The sequence below is a fragment of the Pelodiscus sinensis genome, chromosome 6, assembly GCF_052426305.1.
Source record: "Pelodiscus sinensis isolate ZL-2025 chromosome 6, ASM5242630v1, whole genome shotgun sequence".
Taxonomy (NCBI): domain Eukaryota; kingdom Metazoa; phylum Chordata; order Testudines; family Trionychidae; genus Pelodiscus; species Pelodiscus sinensis.
The window spans coordinates 18599754-18622521 of record NC_143057.1 but is presented as its reverse complement, the minus strand read 5'-3'; positions in this window follow the sequence as shown (position 1 = coordinate 18622521).

Genomic DNA, 22768 nt, shown 5'->3' with positions numbered 1-22768 from the left:
TCAGAAATTTTTAATGGCCAGAAGGAAAATTACATGATCATCCAGTATGACTGCCTGAATAACAGGCCAAAGAACCTCACCCAGTAATTTCTGCATCATATGCAATTTCCATTTGAGTGGAAATATGTGTTTACAAAAGGCACTCAAACAAAGATTTCAAGTGAGGAAGAATCATCCATAAGTTGTTCCAGTGGTAAATTAACCTCAGTGTTAAAAACGTGCACCTATTTCTAGTCTGAATTTTGTCTAGATTCAGCTTCCAATCACTAAATCCCGATATGCCTTGGACTACATCTACACTGCTTCCTTCATGCACAAAAGCCTCTGCAAATGAAGTGTGGATTAGCATATTGCCACACTTCATTTGCATAATAATAAGGAGTCATTTTTGCCCAGGAGGTTTTTGTGCAAAAAGCCAGCTACACAGTGCCTTTTGCGCAAAAATCCCCTCTTACGTAGAGCTGTTCTGCCTGACAAAATGAGGCCTTTTTGCGCAAAAATTGCTCCTAATTAATTATGCACATGAACTGTGCCAATATGCTAATCCATGCTTCATTTGCATTGGCTTTTGTGCAAGAAGGAAGCAGTGTAGACATAGCCTTCGTCTACTAGATTATAGAGCCATCTATAATCAGAAATATCTTCTCCAAGTAGATACTTGCAGAATGTGACCAAACCATTTCTTACCTTTCTCTTGAAAAAGATAAATATAGTCAGAAACTAATACAATGGAAGCTATGTTTTCCAAACCTCTGATAATTCATGTGGTTCTTTTCTGAACCGTTTCTAATTTGTCATCATCCTTTTTGAAGTTTGAGCACCAGACCTGGATATGATACTATAGCAATAGTCTCATTAATGCTACATAGAAAGGTAACATTGCCTCCTTACTCCTACTTGATATTACTATTGATATATCCAAGGGTAACATTTGTCTTCTTACCCATAGCATTGCACTAAAAGCTCCTATTTAACTGATTATCTGTCATGATTCCTTAGTCTTTTTCAGAGTCACTATTTTTAAGAAACAACCCCCACCTGAGAAGTATGACCTACTTTCTTTGTTTCTAGATATACTACTGTGCATTTAGTTGTTTTCCAATAAGTTAACCAAATACTACTGTGCTGCTAACCTATTTTGGTTCTTTTAATAATCTTATCCTACAACTTTATATAACAAAGGGAAAGGTATATGCATTTTTTATGATTAGAGAATGTGCCCTAAAAGAAACAAAAAAGCCAATTTAGAAAATAAAAGGTTCAGTCATAGAAGGATATTATGTCGATAGATACAACCACATTGGAAAAGATTTAGCCATTTGACTAGTTAAACCAATTATGGAGGGAAATATGCTATCAATGAAGGAAATATCTATTTTTTGTGCTATATCTTGATTTCAAGATAAACGTGAAAGGGTTGAGTGGGAGAGCAATGCCATCAGAAGATAACTCATACAATCACCATACTATTAACTTTAGTTCATTTCCATACTTAGCCAAAGTGGATTAAGATAATTTCTTTGAAATATCACTTTTACTAGCTATTAGGAGTATTTGGCACTCATATCAGATACTCGCTTTCAGATGAGTTCATGAGGCATTGTCAATTTTAACGGGAATAAACAGGTATTTATTTCAGGCTAAGTCTGACCATGTATAATTGAATATTGATTTGCATATCCCAACTCCTAGAAAATGACTGCCTAACCAGATATGCCTATGCAATTTCATTCCAAATATTCTAAGATTCTCACTAAGGGTCTATAAGGCTGTGGTAACAACAATGGAAGAAATGTGGGCAAGAGGATTGATAGAAAAAGTGCATATAATATGTTAACTTGCCTGTTCATTCCAGAATCAAATTGCCCCATCCTCAAGCACTCCCTTTCCATCACCTGTCTTTTTGCTGATCCTTTATACCAGTAACTCTGACTACATATCCTCTCTGTAGTGGTCCTGGTTATTTCAAGAGGGAAGAAGAATATGGACTTTTGATGATGATTCATTTTGGTTGAATCATGTAGTGGGATGTTGTTAGCCTTTATCTTCAAAGGGATTATTTTAATTCCTACCTCCACCCCCTCAGCTTCACTGGTAGGACAGCTTGCTAACAGGCATTGCTAATTTTGCTAACTACAAGAATTGCTTATTGCTGAGCCTACTAACATGCCACAAAGAACAAAGATGCTGGATGAGTTTTACAAAACTACTTCCTGAGGTAGAGAGGAGAGGTGCTTTAGCCACTCTGGCCTCTTGCACCTATGAGCTTGAATGTCTGAATTACATAACTTCATTTCTACTCTTACAATGACTTCAAGCACCATAAACGCGGTGAACCTTTGTGCTCTCTCATCTATTGTCTTTGGGAAAAAACACCAAATTCAGTGAGGAATTGCAGCTGGAATGTCTAGCTGGGCAGCAGGTTGACCAGTTACAAGATTAGGAAAGACTTGAAAACAAAAATTTGAGTAAACACCACTGTATTTTCATTTTACTGGTTGCTTGAAATGAATGATAAATATTAAATCTTCAGAATTTCAGCTATTATTCCCGACATATCTGGGCTCATTTTTCTCAAAAAGGGGGGGAGTTACGGGAATGTTTCATTTTATGGCCCAGTTAATGTTCCTTAACAGATTGTAAGATTATTTAATTAAATAATGGTCCAATTAATTAATTTGTTTGTAGACATTCTTAATTTAGCAAATGTCACTAGGAATGCTAAAAATACCATTATATTTCTGACAGAGGCACCATTAAAGTCTGATAATTGATAGCTTTGCTGTTTTCTCTGATGGCCTGAAAAGCTTTTAAAGCTAAATTCTGTAATCGTGTTCATCTTTGGAAATTAGTTTTGTGAAACTGCACATTTTAGTTCTTGCTGAGAAATCCCATTTTAGTCATTTTTAACATAATTTATAATGCAAAAACTAAATTAGCTTTTGTAGCTAAGCCAGCTCATTTTTCTTTAATTTTTATATCTTCTTAATATATTTTTGACCTTGAAAACGGTAATGTCTGTTAGATATTGAAACCGCTGAACAAAGAAAATCATTTCCATTCCATCACTATGGTTACATTTCCTTGTGTCTCCAGTACTGAGCAGCACTGGAAATGTTGAATCTAGATTCCTCAGGAGGGCAAGAGAAACTTTGTGTATTATTCAGTTCTGATTAAATAAAACTACTGACAAACTAACATACTACTAACAAAATAATAAATGGAACAAATTACTGCATTTAATTTACTTTTCAAATGAGATATGACCAATAATAAAGAGCAATATCTCAAACTGTCATCCATTTTGGACTGTTTTTTTTGTCAGCCAAAAATTCTTGTGAATGTTTCAGTCAAAATGCTGTACAAATGCAAACACGTCAATTGTTATTTAATTCAATGAACATCTTCCTTTCTTGCTGTGACAATGAAGAATTGTGAAACATGGCTTTTCTTTATCCTCAGAGATTTGTTTGCATGGAGCAATGTGAAATGTATGAAAATACTAAAATGGTCTGTTCTGCCATAGACAAAAAAAAAATATATATATATATATACGGACCTAGATAGTCTAGCAGTGGTTCCCAACCTTTTCCAGATGGGGACCCATTTTGATAATTCAGGAAGACTTGGTGACCCAAAGCAATTCAAAAATGGGGAGAAAGAGGGGACACAGAGCTACCTGGGGAGACACTTGGTGACCCTTTTGAAATGTAATGGTGACCCATATTTGGGTCACGACCCATAGGCTGGGAAACCCTGGTCTAGAGCGTATGAAACACACCCTGGTTCTGGACAAAAAGGAAGAATCTTTTCACAGGTAATTGCCTCAAATTCCTTTATCAGCATGCTCTTCTGCTGCCGTTCAAAATAATAGGGACCAAATTCTCTTCTCAGTTACACCAGTGCAAGCCCCCAAAGTCTATACATTGGGACCAGAAGAACTCAATATGGGCCAATGATTTAATATTTCTCTTAAGGCAAATATCTTCGCTCACCTGCCATAAAAAGCTCATATTCCATTGAGATGGATATCAAATATTTATGCAAACTCCCACAGAAGACATTTCTTTGTATATAGAAATGTAATAAAACTTGTTCATCTTGGCCTCTGAGGATAGAACAAGAAGCAATGGGCTTAAACTGCAACAAGGGAGGTTTAGGTTGGACATTAGGAAAAAGTTCCTAACTGTCAGGGTAGTTAAACACTGGAATAAATTGCCCAGGGAGGTTGTGGAATCCCCATCTGTGGAGATATTTAAGAGTAGGTTAGATAAATGTCTATCGGGGATGGTCTAGACAGTATTTGGTCCTGGCATGGGGGCAGGGGACTGGACTCAATGACCTCTCGAGGTCCCTTCCAGTCCTAATATTCTATGATTCTATTATATATATACTTTACGCTGTCTGAAAGTCTCAGTTCAATAGAGGTCCCTCCAGACCTATGAAATGCCTATCAGTCAGCTGGTCAGGGAAGAAACTAACCCACTAACATAAGAGGAAGCACTGAGCAGAGCCTTTGATGCATCACATTATCTGTATTCAGCAAGCAACGTAGGCACATGCTTTAAGTTTAAGCTTTCTGCCACTAGAAACACATCTTTTTCCTTCAAGCTCTACTACTCCTTTCTAAATATTTTTCTCCTTGATATATTCAAAATCATGAATTGGCACAAGAAAGATGATTCTAAAGAGTTACACATATCCATTCAGAGAACAAATATTTTTTGTCCATGTAAAATAGTTCACATTTCATACACTGAATATGTGTAGTGATTTGTTTTTGAATAAGCTATGTACAAATAATTATCTAGGAAATAAATTTCTGCATGAAACTTGAAAAAAAGTTTTAAAAATACCACAGTGGGCTTGTGTACAACCCATATTGAGAAACCATTACAACTGGGTTGAGAATGCTGGTAATAAACACATAGAAACTGCTACTGTATCATCCAGTACAAATGGGCTATGTCTAGACTGGCATGATTTTCCGCAAATGCTTTTAACGGAAAAGTTTTCCGTTAAAAGCATTTGTGGAAAAGAGCATCTAGATTGGCACGGACGCTTTTCCACAAAAGCATTTTTTGTGGAAAAGCGTCCATGCCAATCTAGACACGCCTTTGCACAAAAAAGCCCCGATCACCATTTTCGCTATCGGGGCTTTTTTGCGCAAAACAAATCTGGTCTACACTGGCCCTTTTGCACAAAAGCTTTTGCGCAAAAGGACTTTTGCCCGAATGGGAGCAGCATAGTATTTCCGCAAGAAGCACTGATTTCTTACATGAGATCATCAGTGTTCTTGCAGAAATTCAAGCTGCCAGTGTAGACAACTGGCAAGTTTTTCTGCAAAAGCACTTGTTTTTGCGGAAAAACTTCCCAGTCTAGACACAGCCACTGAGTACTTATTCTTACTCTACACAGCACCCTAAACTTGAAATAAGATATGGAATTTGTGCTATTTCAAAATAGCTTATTTTGAAATTTGGCGCATCTACACAGCGCCAAATTTTGAAATAATGTGCTATTTCAAGACATCCCGTATTCCTCGTGCAATGAGGTTTACCGGGATGGCCACTGCAGCTTCAGACCATTGCTCCTCATTGCTTTCAGTGGTGACAGATGATAGAGTCTCTTTCCATCCTCTTGGGAACCTCCCTTCAGGTAGCTGAAGGCTGCTTTCAAATCCATCCTCACTCCTCTCTTCTGAAGACTAAATAAGCTGAGTTTCTTCACCCTGTCTTCATATGTCATGTGATCTAGCCCCTTAATCATTTTTGTGACCCTCCACTGGACTCTCTTCAATGCATCCACATGCTTTCTGTAATGAGGGCACCAGAATTGTACGCAATATTCCAGATGTGGCCTCACCAATGCTGAATAAAGGGAAATAATCACTTCCCAAGATCTGTTGGCAATGCTCCTACTAATGCATCCTGATATGCTGTTAGCCTTCTTGGCTAGAAGGGCACACTGTTGACTCATATCCAGCTTCTCTTCCACTGTAACCCCCAGGTCCTTTCATGTAGATCTTCTGCTTAGCCAGTCTGTAGCAGTGCTTGGGAGTCTTCCATTCCAAGTGCAGGACTCTGCATTTGTCCTTGTTGAACCTCAGTGGATTTCTTTTGGCCCAATCCTCCAATTTGTTTTGGTCACTCTGGATCCTATCACTGCCCTCCAGCGTATCTACCTCTCCCCCTAGCTTAGTGTCATCTGTGAACTTGCTGAGTTTGAAATCCATCCTCTCATCCAGGTCATTAGTAAAGATGAACAAAACTGGCCCCAGAACCAGCTCTTGAGGCACTCTGCTTGATACCAGCCACCAACCAGGCATCGAGCAATTGATCACTGTCCACTGAGTCCAACAATCTAGCCAGCTTTCTATCCACTTTACAGTCAATTTATCCAATCCATACTTCTTTAACTTTTTTGCAAAAATACTGTGGGAAGCCATATCAAAAGCTTTGCTAAAGTCATGATATATCACAGCCACCACGTTCCACATATCCAGAGTCAGTTACCTCATCATAAAAGGCAATCAAGTCTGTCAGGCATGACTTGCCCTTGGTGAATCCATGTTGATTATTCCTACCCACTTTTCTCTCTTCCAAGTGCTTCAAAATGGTTTCCTTGAGGATTCCCTCCATGATTTTTCGGGGAAATCAGATGAGGCTGACTGGTTTGTAGTTCCCCATGTTCTCCTTTTTTTTAAAAAGGTGGACACTACATTTGCCTTTTTCCAATTGTCTGAGACCTCCACCGATCACCATTAGTTTTTAAAGTTAATGGCCAATGGCTCTGCAATCACATCTGCCAATTCTCTCAGCGCCCTCCAACCAGGTCCACCTTATGCTAGGTGCTATACAAACAGACCAAAGAGATGATCTCCACCCCTAAGAGGTTACAATAGCATGAGTACCTTGCCCTGGAATAGCTTTAGTACACTCAGTCATAGACATTCTGTGATACAACCCTAACCCATCACCTTAGGAAGCTCCTAACTCCATTTAGTTTGCCTGTTTTATCCACCTGCTACATCTTGTCTAACATCATAAGCTCTCCACGGCAGGTACTGAGTTGTTACTTTCTTGTACAGTGTCTAGCAAAATAGGACCCTGACCCTTGACTGAAATTCATACATGCGAGGAATTATAAAGGAAAAGAGAATCTACTGCAGAAGGTTATACAATGAAAGTTACAGCTATTTGGGCATATCTGCAGAATGAACAACAAACAAAAATTTAAGACCCTGGTATTCAGCATAATGGATGGTCCGAATAGGAGAGGCAGACCCCACAGAGAATGGATAGATGATATAGCAGATTGGTGCTGAGTTAATCTACAGAAACTAAGCCACTCCGCCGCACTGGACAGGAAAAGATGGAAGGAAACAGTGAGGGAGGCATAGGACACCAACAGGCGTTGAGCCCATAGCTGTCGATGAGGATGATGAATGTAGCAGTAAATACCATTACAATTTGACCTAGTGCAGTGTGTTTCAAAGTGTTCCATGGGTCCACTTTGGGAAAGCTGCTCTGGGCCCGCGACACTTTGTTTATCTAAAGGGTCCCTAGCTATGGAACCTAACAGCTCCCCTTGCCTCCAGTTTGCTGTTTCCTGCCATGGGGAGCTGTGAGAAGTGGCATGGCCTGAGCCACTGCTTCTTGTGGCTCCCCTTGACTGGAAACATCAAACCAGTGCCAATGGGAGCTGCAAGGCTCCATATCTGTAGAGATAAATCTTGTTTACCGTTTAGGTATAAAAAGCAGTGCCAGCCTGTTCGCTGCTTTCCTAAAGTGGGCCCACATTGTCTGCAATTCAAAATTAATGGATTAACCAGAATTAATGTTAGCTCTCCACTGCAGCATCTTGAACTTGCCATTATATTGGTATTGTAGCCTGCTAAGATATATCTTTCCTATGCTATGCCTTTCTTTATATCTTTATATATTTTAGTAGTATGCCAGTAATGCAAGGCCTGCAGGGTTTGATTTATCCTGTATGAATTAGCTTGAGCAATAGTGTAATGATAAGTAAAGGGTTAACATCATTTTTATAATTTTTGTAAGACTTATGAAAGACCCCTGAGGCGAAATCTTCAGTTGGCCCTTGGGTATGTACCCAAGATGTACATAGGTGGACTGTGACTCAATATCTCGTGATGCTAAACAAGTCCCAAAACTGCAAAGCTTAGCTAACCGAAGAGAGCAGGTTTCCTGGTACCTAAACACAAGATTTCCTGCTCTTCCTTTGCTGGGAATGATTCCATGGAGGCGTCAAGTGCTTTCACCAATGCATATTCATAGATGCCCCAATATTGTCCTCCTATCAGGAACATGTACCCACAAAATCTCAGTGTGCAAAGTTCAACTTTGTCAGGCGTTGGACATTATGACATGAGGAAGGGGATAAAACCTAGGGAATTAAGGAAGTGGGGACTCATTCCGGAGTGTCTCCTTGTTCTCTCTTGAGGTCGGGGAAGAAGCTCTTTCCTCTTTCTCTTTATATATACATAGCTCTGCTTTGCTTCATCTATTCTGTCTAAGTCTAGCTTCAAGGTTTCCATACTCCACCTCGCACCCAGGCCTCTCTGGCAGAGGGAGACTGGTCCTTTCATGCTCAGCCTTTGGGGAGAAGATTATGTGAGTATGGTATCATGCTAGGTAATAAGATCTGCATGCTTAAATAAGTAAAATTTATATCACAAATTGATTATTGTTATCAGAGGAAATGCAGTTAATCTGTATACTCAGTGTTATATGCTTTGGTCTGGTTATTTTGACACCTGTGATAATAAAGCTGCTTAGAATTCAATATCCTCACTGTGAGTGTGACTGTAGTTCTGCACCCCCAGATCCTCCAGAGGTAGAGATGTATAGTTCTATCAGTCTGTAACCTAAGAACTGGAGGACAAACCTAGAAACTTCACAGTCAGATTGGTGAGCCTACCCACATAAATTTCATTATAAATCCTTCCCAGGCTACAATATCTGTCCAACACTGTGCATGTAAACTTCATAACTGCCCAGCACACCATTCTTTTTGGCTGTATGTTGCACATTCATCAACAATCAAGCAGTTATTGGGATACCAGAGATACATCCCTTGATTCATGCAAACATTCCCTAACGTCAAAGCAGCATAACAAAATGAGATCAATGAAAAGATCCTTACAACAAACTTGTCAGTTATGGATATTGCCTTTCTAACAAACAATCAGCTGCTATTAAAATGTTAATCAATATGCTGAAAAATTAAAATTGGACAATTTTCCCCATGCAATAGAGGATACTCCAACAGCTACAGTTTGTGCTACTTATTGAATATGGACGAATTGTCCAGCAACAATTGACTTGCCACATTCTAGATATGATCCTAGAGATGAGGAAAAATTAAATTAAACTGATCATTACGTGACTTTTCAGCAGATAAAGTGGCTAATAATGTTCTCTAAAGCTAATACCCTGGATAACAGAAAATTATACCAGAATGCCCCAGGAGATATGGAAAAAACTCTTAAGGTTGGATAAAGATCCAAAAACCTTTTTACACTTGTTGATAACTTATCCAAGTGCTTCTGAATTCCTTTGGTCTGTAAACATTGTAATATCAGGTTTCCCCTGAGGTTTTCTGTACTACCTCATTTCAACCAGCCCATATGCACACCAAGAAAATGTTTTATTATTTGCAAACTGCTGCTTCCAACCAAAAGCAGAGAAAGCAAGGGGACTTGAGAATCTGGCATCTTTGATATTGAGCCTCTAGGGCCATTATCCATCTATGCTATTTTATTTTCAGTTTTGCATTAGTAAAAAGTGTCATTGTCAGAATGATCATGAAGCTAAGTCAGTCACATTAGGACAATGCCTGGTGCACTTCCATCGGCACCACTCGGGTTCAGTTGTACCAGTTGCACAGAGGCAGCGTTGAATGAAATCTCCCCCCTAGAGAGAATTCTGAACGACTAAGCCTTTGGCCGCTCAGTGTCCCATGGGTATGCACCTGCACTTCATCTATTTGGATGATGTAGATTATTTTCCCAGTGTGATGGCTTTGCTCTGAGAGTCAGTGGTGATGGGGAGGTCTGGCCCCACAGACTCTATGCCCCTTGTTCAGTGATTTGCTACTCCGAAAAACAAACAAACAAACTTTGCACAGGAACTGTCATTGGCCATGCTGAACAAAGGGCAGGTAAGGGAAGAAGCTAAGTGAGTTAGGCTCCTTGCCTAGTGTCTCCTCCTGCTCACGGAAAATAATATAGAGCATCTGGAAGATTAAGGACCAGATCTTGCAAGCTGCCAGGCATCCTCAACTCCCATTGTGATCAATGGGATTTTTCAAGTGAGAAAATCTAGCAGGATGGAGTCCCTAACACATAAAGGTGTGGTAGCACTTTTAGGAACCATTTATATACAAATATATTAATTTCAGACTAAAAAGGGAGAAAAATACACAGTAGGTACCCATTGCTATAGTACAAGCTGTGAATAGCCTGCCTTTTCCAATATTTCAATTCATCTGGATATGAATATATTAATATTTTATTTAGTTCATATTAATTTCTTATCCCAGTTCAAAATGATCAGTCTTATCAAACATATTTCATGCATAGTTCATAGGTGATGCTCAATGTTCTGAGGAGACAAATAGTAATTTGCATTTCCAGATCAGGTACAATAACTCACCAGATCCCATAGCAAACTAGCATCTCTTTTCTCTAGAACAATTGTGATTTCTGTAGGCACTGTTGCTATTAATTTTAATATGCTCATCAGCTCAACTTTGAATCCCCAGCTGCTTCATCTCCTTATGCACCTAAGTTCACTTGGTCCCCAGCTTCCAAGTAATGGGGCTTGGCAATAAGATTCCATAAACCAGTACTATATTAAAGTCAAATTTCTGTATTCCCATATGCATATTAACCTACATTTCAACAGAAATAATTATTAAACGAGGATGATTAGTGGAAATTTAATATCAACATCACTCCCACCTTCTTTTTAAAAAAACATAGCTGTAAACTACTTCTTAGTTGCAAAGTACAAGTGCAAAACTTTGCGGATCGAAAATTGTCAGAACACCTTCAGATTTAATCATTGGCATGTGTACCAATTCTATTAAAATCACTATAGAACATTAGTGTAAAATAGGCCTTTAAACTCTTCATTATAATGAGCATGCACAAAGCATTCTGCAGTTAAGGTAGAGTTTTCACTTCTATTTTAACCCCTTTTTTGTTGAACTAACCTTCCCATATAAAAGTATATATAAGGGGACTGTTAGCCCCTTGCTAAAACTCTGTGGGCGTTTTTGATTCACCAGCTCCCAGTGTCAAAAGGGGACGGGTCCATGAGAAATCAGGGCCCTGGGACTGACAGACCCCAGAGACAATGGAAAGCAGCCAACACTCCAGCTCAGCCTGATTGACAGGTTGGACAGGCCAGTGAGGAAAGCAAGAGGCCAGGCCCTGTCCTCCCTGTGAGCTGGGATTGTTCTGGGTCTCTCTGAGCAAACAGAGAGCTGAGAGTCAGCTAAGAGGAGTGCAAGCTGTGCTGAGGGGCAGTTTTGCAGCAGCAGAGCCAGGCACACACAGCTCAAGGAGCGCAGACCCTGTGTTGAGCAGCAGACTGGCAGTGCTCAGAGAGCCAAAAGGAACAGAGAAGCAATGCAAGGAGCTGGAGACTGGCCAAGCAGCACAGTCTGCAGCTGGATGTGGTGAGCAGCTGGGACCAGCAAAGTGTGGGGAGAGGCTCTGGACTGGGAGAGGGGTCTGGCCGCTTAGAGCTTGAGTCTGTGTGGTCACTGCCAGAGCAAGCGTGTCCAGCCTGCAGCCCCCCTACAGCACATCCAGGGCCTCTAAGGGGCCTCTAAGGAAGAGACTGTGAACTGTCCTTACGCTCTGCAGGCTGCTGTTTTGATGTCCCCGTGCTACAGAGCAGGGCTGTGTGTTCTCATTTAACCATTCTCATTTTTTCTTATTCTTTTCTCTTTAATCAGTTGATGTTTAATAAATTGTATTTGCTTTGAACCTTATGAAATGATCACTGGGCCAAGAAAGCCTGCAGTGTAAAGAGAGCACCTCGGAGTGGGGACACCCTAACTCCTGCCCCTAGTGACTGCAAGGTCGGGGATTAAGCCCCAGGAAACCTGGGCCCAGCCTTGTTGGGGTTTCGAGGACTCTGCTACTCAGGAGAGTGGAGGGGGAGCCCTCAGTCAGGGAGGCCGTGGGGTAAAGGAAGTGGGAGCAGGGACTCAGATCCTTTCACTGGTCCATTTCACCAGGGTGGTATAGAAGCCAGGAAAGTTCCCTACAATAGCGGGACCATTCCCCCGCTTACATATATATTATGTTATTCCACTTTCCTGTATCTATCTATAAGTTTTAGAAATGGGCATCTATTTGTCTGCCCATCTGTCTCTGAGTCTGTCAAAGAACTCTGACTAAATGGAAAGAGCTAGAACTACCAGCTTCCTCTTCTAACTTAAAGCAAGGTCAGGGATTGGTTATGCCAAGAAAGTGCCTGGAAAGGGACTGTTTTCCATAACATGGAAAGGGACAGGAATATTTGGAGGACTAAGGGGTGGGGTGTTGTGGGGAGAAGAGAGGGCCCTGTAAGATGAGGGTTGGGAGAAGCTCTGCCACTCCCCAGAGGAGACACAGTGGCCCCACCTAGCACCACCAGACTTCCAAGCACATCTGCCTCCCCCTGCCTGTGCAGCCCACCTCTTTATCTCCTGGTCCAGGACAGGCTGGTGGGCAAAGTGCACAGCCCCTTCATTCTGGCAACAAGCCAGCAGGTGGGGTGCACATGGTCTCCCCTGCCCCGGCCAGCCACAGGAGAAGCCAGAGTGTAGGGTGTACAGCCTCCATGCCCTGGGGACAAGCTTTTTTTCCACTTTTTGTGCTTTTCTTCCAAAAGAGGCTTTTCCTACATTTGGCCTGTCTACATGGGGCCAAAAAAAAATCCCTCTTTCAGAACATCCCTTCTTCCTCGCAAAACAAGGTTTACAGGGATGCTGAAAACTGCATCTGCTTTTCTGAATTTTTTTTCCAGAAAAACAGACTCATTCCTTGGATGCAGCAGACCTTTTCCGGGATACCTCAGGTATCCTAGAAAAGCTCCGTAGTCTAGATGTACCCTGAGTGCGCACACTCTGGAGTGGGGCTGCGGTGGAGCCAGCAGGTATCCTGGGGTGAAGCATGAGGCTCCGTTTTGTGTATGGTTTATGCACGTTTGAATTTTTTCTTCTAAAAAAAATGGAAAGTCTTGGCTGGCTCTATAGTCAGTTTGGGGAGGGACCTTTCTGAGAAAAATAAAAACATTTTAACCAACTCTGATTAGTAATGAATTTGAGTTTCTCTGGCTACATCTACACTTCAGTGCTAATTTGGGATACTAGAGATATCCCAAAATAACTATTCCACATCTTTTGAGTGGGCCCATTATTTCAAAATATAATGTGCTCACTATTCTGACGTCCCTGTAAACCTCATTCCAGGAGGAGTAAGGGACATTTCAGAATAGCGATTTATTTCTAAATAAGTGCTGTGTAGCACTTATTTCAAAATAAACTATTTCAAAATTAACTTAATAAGCTACACAATTTGCATAGCTTCAATTGCATAGCTTATATCGAGCTACAAGAGCCGTGCAGACGTGCCCATCTTGAGAGATTTTAAAGAAGCCTTCCATTTTCATATGGAAACCCCTCGAGCACTTTGTGAAAATGAAGCCTCTTCAAAGCATCTCCATAGGGATCTTAATCCTTCTGTCCTAACATCAATAATCATTGTGACGGGTTGAGGTCACAGAAGACCCCCTTGGGGGTGCCTCCTGGAGAGCTGCCACTCGCCTTCCCGCTCTCTGAGGTTTCTCGCTGCTCAGTCCTGCTGGGCCAACTCCACCAGTCTCCTCCAGACAAGGCCCGGGGCTGAGGTCCCTGCCCCCACTGAGAAGCAGGACAGACACTGAACCTCTTCAGGTCCAAGGAGAGTGCAGCTTTGGGTCCAATTTCCTGGGATGCTGCTCCCCAAATGGGATCAGAACCCCAAATGAATTATTTAGGTAAACCCCCTTTAACAATGAAAGTGGGAACGTACACACTGATTATTCCCCCACTCCCCACCTCCATAACAATTATTTACAGTGTAAATAACTGGGCTGAACAGAAAATAAATCCTACTGCTTATACTTAAAATCACTTTTAAGTAGTAATGAGTGACAACAGTCAGAGCAAAGTAGATTACAAACTGGGAATAATAGAAAATGCTTAGCTAATTCTACACTCAAACTTCAATACAAACTTATTGCAAACTCGTTACAAACTCAAACTGTTTCTTTTCCAGCTAAGTCTTCCAAACTAGAGCTGTTCCTCGCCCTATGGTCTTGGGTTCCTTCCCTTGGGTGAGTCCAGCCAGACCAAAGACAGAGAAGCTCCCTAAGCTTCTCACTGTTTTAAAGATTCCCGTGTTTGCATGGGAAGCTACCTTACCAGTCACCACAAGTAAGGGAGGTCATGTGACTTTCTAAGACCCACCACTGCTTAGACTTGAAGAGAATCAAAGAATCATAGAATACTAGGACTGGAAGGGACCTCGAGAGGGCATTGAGTCCAGTCCCCTGCTCTCATGGCAGGACCAAATATTGTCTAGACCATCCCTGATAGACATTTATCTAACCTACTCTTAAATATCTCCACAAATGGAGATTCCACAACCTCCCTGGGCAATTTATTCCAGTATTTGACTACCCTGACAGTTAGGAACTTTTTCCTAATGTCCAACCTAAACCTCCCTTGCTGCAGTTTAAGCCCATTGCTTCTTGTTCTATTCCTAGAGGCCAAGATGAACAAGTTTTCTCTTTCCTCATGACACCCTTTTAGATATCAGAAAACTGCTATCATGTCCCCCCTCAATCTTCTCTTTTCTAAACTAAACAAACCCAATTCCTTCAGCCTTCCCTCATAGGTCATGTTCTCTAGACCTTTAATCATTCTTGTTGCTCTTCTCTGGATCCTCTCCAATTTCTCCACATCTTCCTTGAAATGCGGTGCCCAGAACTGGACACAATACTCCAATTGAGGCCTAACCAATGCAGAGTAGAGCGGAAGAATGACTTCTTGTGTCTTGCTCACAACACACCTGTTAATACATCCCAGAATCATGTTGGCTTTCTTTGCAACAGCATCACACTGCTGACTCATATTCAGCTTGTGGTCCACTATAACCCCTAGATCCCTTTCTGCAGTACTCCTTCCCAGACCGTCGCTTCCCATTATGTATGTATGAAACTGATTGTTCCTTCCTAAGTGGAGCACTTTGCATTTGTCTTTATGAAACTTCATCCTATTTATCTCAGACCATTTCTCCAATTTGTCCAGGTCCTTTTGAATTGTAACCCTATCCTCCAGATTAGTCGCAACCCCTCCCAGCTTGGTATCATCTGCAAACTTAATAAGTGTACTTTCTATGCCTATATCTAAATTGTTGATGTCTATTTAAATATGATTGCCCAGATACTGAGGCATCCCAGTATTGGAAACATTCTTGATGGTTTTCCTTTACACATTTAAAACCACTAAGCATTCCATACTCGGTATGTCTAATTTTACACACAAGAATGCTACACACAGCAAAATAAGATAAACAGATCCAATGGATTATGACATGAAGATCGATAGGTTACATGAGGTTATCTGTCCCAAGCACCTTTAAGTTATGTATATTTGTGTCCATAAGTCCATTCCCTAAAATCAATAGTCATTGTGATGGGGTGAGGTCACAGAAGTACTCTTGGGGTTGCCTCCTGGCATGCTGACATGGCCACTGTCACTCGCCTTCCCACTCTCTGGGGCTTTTCACCACGCAGTCCTGCTGGGCCAGCTCCGCCGGTCTCCTCCAGCCAAGGCCCTGAGCTGAGATCAATGCCCGCCCCCTCCCCCTCCCCGAAAACCTCTGAACCTCTTCAGGAGCAACAGACACTGAACCTCTTCAGGAGCAAGGAGAGTGCAGTTTTAGGGCCAGCAGGGGGAATGTACACACTGGTTGCCTCCCAAGTAATAATTATTTACACTGAGTTTGATAGAAAGTAAGTGACTTTATTTAGTACAGGCAGTAGGGTTTAAGTGGAAATAAGTGAGAACAGGCAGAGCAAAGTATATTACAAATCAAAAGTAACAAAAATTGCTTAGCTAATTCTAAACACTAAATCCTTGGCACAAACTTGTTATAAATTCACTCAAACTGTTTCTGTTCCAGCTGCAACTTCAAACTAGGGAAATTCCCATTTCCCCTAAGGTCTCTGGTTCACCCTCTGAGTGTGTCAAGCCAGCCCAAAGACTTAGGGTATGCCTACACTGTAGATTTTTTTTTTTTTTTCAGAAAAACAGCCATTTTTCTGGAAAAAACTACTCACATCCACACTGCTATTGCTTTCTTTAGACAGAAAGTCAAAAGAATGGAGGGGTTTATCCGACAGCAGTAAACTTAATTCTTCATATGTCTAATTTTACACAGAAGAATGATACACACACTAAAATAAAATAAACAGAACCAGCAGCTTATGACATGAAGATTGATACGTTACATGAAATAATTTGCTTAAAGCACCTTTGAGTTATGTATATTTATGTCCATTGGTCTATTTCATAGATCATGGGGGGAGGGAGGAGGACATCACAGTCATATCTGAAAATTCTAATCCCATTGTCAGTCATGCAAATATGACAGCAGTCATACTCCATGCTTTAAGTAGTGAAAGGAAAAGTAGAATAAGCTATGTATTTAAAATAAAATTTACCAAATTCATGTTTATTCCAGGGTTATTGGTTAATTTACTAACCACTTCATTTTTTAATTTTCCTTTTTTTTTAAAAAAAAATGACCATGCTTTACCCTTATTTGGGTTATATAGGCTTACAAATTTTCTGGTCCTCAATGAATTGTAAAACAAGTGCACCAAGTGCATACTTCAAAACCTGTTTAGATGATAATGATATTTTAAACACTCCAAAGCACTTTAGAGCAATATAGTTAAGGGAGGAAAAGTTAAATGCTGAATCCAAAAGCATTCATGAGTAGCTAGCACTCTATATTTCTTTCAAGAACATCCCGTAGTTCTGCTTTTTAAGGCAGAAAATTTCTTAAGCCCAAGTCAAATACACAAAGGACGGGGCTCCTAATAGAGTCCATATCAACATTTAAAGAATTCTGGACTGAGCTCCCACAGAACTTAGCAAAGGGTTGTATATGGTCTGGCAAATGATTATTAAATTTAAGATCAATGGAACAAGATTCCCTAGTGAAAGCCTATTGTTCTTAATGTATCAAGACTTGAATTTCATCACTGAAAAGAGGCCTGTGTACACAGACACTAGGCTTTCTCTTTCTCTAGCCACCTCATTTTCCAAAGCCTGCCTTGACAGTCACTATTACACTTCTGTATTCATGTGAAAATTCACAAGAAGCAAACTGCATGTGTTTTTCCTCAGACCTCTAGATTGAATTTCACTAAAATAGTTCAATGGAAATGTCAGAATACAAGACAGAATGGAATGAAATAGTCAGTGTTCCTCAAAGTCCCATTGAAAATGTTTACTACTTGCACACAACACTTACCAGTGAAGAGGATTATCTATGGCTTAATAACACCATCAGCTGAAACAACCTATTGCCTCAATGAATATGAAACACAGAATCCAGGTTAATACATTACTGAAAATAATCTATTTTCAAGAATAAACTGTATGGATGAAATCTGTTGATCTTTTTATGCTAAGGATTCAATACTTGGTACCTAAGCTTCACCTGCAAAATATGGCTATGCATGTCCCAACAAGTATGTGTTGTACATATATACACAACACTGGTAATTATGTGCACATGACAATGTTGGCTGCTACAAAATACATGTGTGTAGTTTGAGTACTAAGCTTTTAAAACAGACATTTCTGGATAAGGAACAGGAACAAAACAGTGAAATGGTCAAGGAGAACAAATGGAAATACTGTTGACAAGTAGATCATGAATCAACCACAGCAGAAGAAATTGACCATGATAACGAGTTGGGCAGCTAACCTACTTAAAATGAAAGTCTTTGGGAGTGGAAGAGATTACTCATGTTACACACTGGAGCATCAGAAAACTGCAGTAAATAAATATTAGCAAATCCGAGTGCATCTTATACTAGAAAGGAAAATCAGAACACTAATTAGGCTTCGTCCATACTGCAGGGTTTTTGAGGAAGAAGCCTTTTGAGAAGAGTTTTTGCGCAAAAAACTTCTTGCACAAAAACACATCCACACCTCAAAATGCATTGCTTTTGTGATGCGCTTTTGCGCAAGAGAGAGTCCACACTATTGGATGCTCTCCCACATATAAAGCCACCCAGAACCGGTCCTATCCGGGCTAGAGGCCATCAGTTGCTCTTGAGTGCTGTTGCCAGAGCCCTCCAGAGATGCGTGCTTAAAGGTACCACCCCTGGACAGCCGCTTCTCTGTTTCTGTTGCCTGCTTGTTAGCCTCTTTGGCAAAGGTAAGTGCCTGCTGTGTTTGCCCTTTGCTTTTTGGGGGACAACACCACTGTTCACTACTCTGCCCTGTGCTATGGAGCCAGAGCTGCCCCTGTGCATGCGACAAACCCCCAGGGCCATGCTGCACTCCCTCCATTGCCTGCTTCAAGCAGGGGTCCTGTTCCAGCTGGAGGTGGACCCTGAGATATTCTTGATCAGCTTCTGCTTGGCTGCGGGTGCTCCGCTGTGGCTGCCCCAGCCCACCATACCCAGAAGATTCTAGAGGCTGGAGACCAGCTCGGACTGGTGGGACCAGCTGGTCATGGAGTGGTGGGACGACCAGCAATGGGTGCAGAACTTCCACATGCAGAAGGCCACCTTCCAGGAGCTCTGTGCCTGGCTCACCCCTGCCCTCCAATGATGTGACACCCACCTGTGGCCTGCCATCCCATTCCAGAAGCGGGTCGCCATCGCGCTGTGGAAGCTGGCTACCCCAGACAGCTACCGCTCGGTGGCACGTGAGTTTGGGGTGGGGAAGTTCACCGTCGGGGCCATCCTGATGCAGGTAAGGAGATCACTGGATGCAGCCCTGCATGGGGGAAAGAGGGGTGTTGCATAAGGGGGACCCTCAGGACAGGGGGGCTGGGGACTGTATGCGGTGGACCGGGGTGGGGGGGGAACCCTGGCCCCAGAGGCTGGTGCCTTCTTGCCCTCACACTGGCCTGGTCGGGGGGCAAGGGAGCAGGGAACCTCCACATCCCACTGGGAGCACATAACCCCTCTCTCAACCTCTGTTTTCTGTGTTTGTCTCTCTTTCTGCAGGTTGCCCAGGCCATCAACTCCCTACTGCTGTGCAGAGTCATCCAGCTCCAGAACCAGGAGGCCACCATGGGTGGCTTTGCTGTCCTGGGGTTCCCCAACTGCACGAGAGCAATCAACGGCATGCACATCCCCATCTAGGTCCCAGAACGTTGCACTGCCCAGTCAGTCAACCACAAGGGCTACCGGTGGACTACAGGGCCACTTCACAAACGTTTATGTGGGGTAGTCGGGCAGAGCTCATGATGCCCGCGTTTTCAGGAACTCCAGCACGTGCGCCCAGCTGGAGGCTCTCCCCCCCGACAGGAGTTTCCAGTGGGTGACCAGACTCTGCCAGTGTGCATAGTGGGGGAACGCGGAATACCCACTCATGCCCTGGTTAATGCACCCCTACTCCAGCCAGCTAGATTGATGCAAGGAAATTTTTAATGCCCACCTGAACAAAGCCCGCCTCCAGGTGGAGTGCGCGTTTGGGCATCTGAAAGGACAGTACTGCTGCCTCCTCACCCGGCTTGACATCGGGAAGCAGAATATCCCTGAGGTGGTGGCAGCCTGCTGTGTGCTCCACAACCTGGCGGAGCACAATGGGGAGGCCCTCCTCCCGGGGCAAGTGGCAGAGGCCGCCCACGAGGGCTGAGGCTTTGAGCAGCCCCAGACAGCTACAACCCGTCAGGCCCATCAGGCCAGTGTGTGCATCTGGGAGGTCCTCTCAGGAACCACAGTAACTCACCCCAGGGCCTCCACAACAGGGGCTTCGGCCTTCCTTCTCTCTCCTTTCCCCCTCTCACCCGCTCCCCGTGCCCCTACCCTGACCTCCCAATAAACACATCTGGTTGGTTTACAACAAAACGACTCTTTCTTTATTAAACATAAATGAGGGTGGGCAGGGAGAGGGGGGCTCACGACTGGGAGGATTGTTGGGAAACTTGCTGAGCGCCCTTAGGTCCAGGAACGTCACCGGGGTTGAGTGTGTCTGGGGACCCCAATGGAGCGAGCAGGAGGGGCGGCTGGAATGGGGCCAGGATCTTCGGGGGGGCAGGAGGAGGGGCCATAACAGGGGCTGTAGGCATGACTAAGGGAGGAGGCATGACCATGGGGAAGGGAGGGAGCAGAGGCATGGCATGGGGAAGGAGAAGAGGCATGGCAGGGTACAGGAGGCCATGGGTACAGGAGGCCATGGGTACAGGAGGGGGGGCATGAGACTGGTAGGGGGGAGCAGCGGAGGCAGGCATCAGTTCCCCCATGTGGGACAGGATGCTGCACATGGCATTGCAGCACACCATGAGGTCGCTCCAGGCCTGCTGCTGCCACTCCAGGTTGGTGTTCAGCTAGCAAGACAGGGTAGCACGGATGTCGTGCATCACCCTGATGTGCTAGCGCATCAGCTCCTCCCCAGACCTGGCTCTTCTGTGGTGGCATGGCACGGCCCTCTGTCCCAGCTTGTCCAGTTGCGGAGAAGACACGGGAGGGGGACGGTCCTCCCTGCACAGACATTCCCTGTGGCTGTGCCCTCCTGTGTGAGCAGTGACCGCACCAGTCCAGATGCCTGCACAGCACACCCTGTGTTACAGGGGGTACGAGGTTGCCAGAGGACCGTCCTGCCCGCCTCTCCTCCCCTCCCCTCACACACACTATGGCCAGGTAAGCAAGGGAAGTGTGTGGCCAGAGTGGGATCCCCTGATGTGCAGCAGAGCTGCCCTGTGCAGTTCCCCCATGCCTCCTGGGGGCAAGACTTGTGTGGCCATGCAGGAGGCTGCCAGCAGGCTCCCAGCCATGTTGAGGGGCTGGGTGCAGTGGCCGCGTGCTGCACCCTTTCACTGCATGTGGTTGCACATGCCCAGACTGCAGCAGCATATGCTGGCCTAGCAGCCCATGTAACACTGTGCCCCCTGCCAGCCCACCTCCCCCACTGTGTGTGTGTGTGTGTGTGTGCGCGTGCGCATGCACGCATGTGTCCACATACCTGAAGATCCCTCCCAAGCCTCCCCTGAGATCTGGGAGACGTCCATGATGGCAGAGACTGGCTCCAGGGACTGGGTGATGGCCCCGCTGTCCTGGTCATCCTCCTCCTCCTCTGTTGGGGCCTGGACCTGCCCCTCCATCTCCCTCAGGTTGGGAGCAGGGTCCGGGCATTGGACTACCGGCTGCTCCAGCCTGGAGTCCACCCTGATGGAGGAGGAAGAGGGTTCCCCCCACCCAAGGATATGGTGGAACTCCTTGTAGTAGGGGCAGGTGTGGGGTTTTGCATCTGAGTGCCCCCTCCACTCCGTCACCCTTACACATCCCTGGTGGAGCTCCTTCACCTTTGTACAGACTTGTTCCATGGTCTGGGCAGGGTGACCTCGCTCTGCCAGGGTGACCTCGCCATGTGGGAATAGATGCTGGCATTGCGTCTTTTTGCCCGGGGTTCCTGGAGCAACTCCTCCTCACCCCACAATTTGAGGATGGTCGCTATTTCTGTGCATGACCAGGCTGGTGCGCAGTGCTTGCTGCCCATGGGAGGGGAGTCCTTGGAGCCCTGTGGCTGTTCCTTATCAAAACCAGGAGGGGTGGGGGGGTATCTCCGGCGCCTGCTTCTCTGCCGTCTATGCCAACAGAACAGCTGGCGGTGGGCAAGCTTCCTGCCACAATGGTTCTGCAGGGTGCCTGCACCTTTCAGAGGGGCCAGCAGACAGGAACAAGAGAGTTGTGATTGCCTGCTATGGAGTGTCCAAGAGGCCACCTATATTTTTTTCATGGAGGCCAGTTTTTGCGCAAAAACCCCTCCGGAGCATCCACACTTGCCTATTTGGGCAAGAGCTGTAGTGCTAAAAAGTTATGCCTCATGGGGAGAAAAATAACTGTACTGCAAAAAGCCTTCTTTTCTGCTGATTTACTTGTGCAAAAGCACACTTGAGGTGTGGACACTCCGCCGGTTTTTGTGCAAAAGCCTTGTAGTGTAGATGTAGTCTTAGGGAAGAAATGATCAGAGTTCATTAGGGGAGGGTATACAATCATCAACAGAAATTAGACTGCAGAAAAAACACGAAGATCAGACTTCAAGATAAGATGACCTTAACCCTATCAACAAAAAAATACGTAGTCAATTGTAGAGAAAAACCAACTGACTGTAGGTATGAATTTGGAATTAAAATAGAAGTAGGGAGAAATTAAACAGGGAACAACGTAGTCATGATTTTGGTAGCCTATTCCTGAGTGATTTATTTTCTGGTTAATTCATATTTAGCCCTTGCTAACATTTAGCCAGTTAAAAAGTATTTAACGTATAAGGGTTCATAGTGAAATGTTAGTTGCACATTAAATACCATTTATTGTAAAGCATGTGCAGAGCTGGCCTTGTGGGAGTTGAGCTAACTCTCTGGGTTACTCCCCATGGACTTCACTAGAAATATTATACAACCTCTCAGAGTAATCAGTCTCTTTTTTGGCTAGTGACCTCTTCTCAT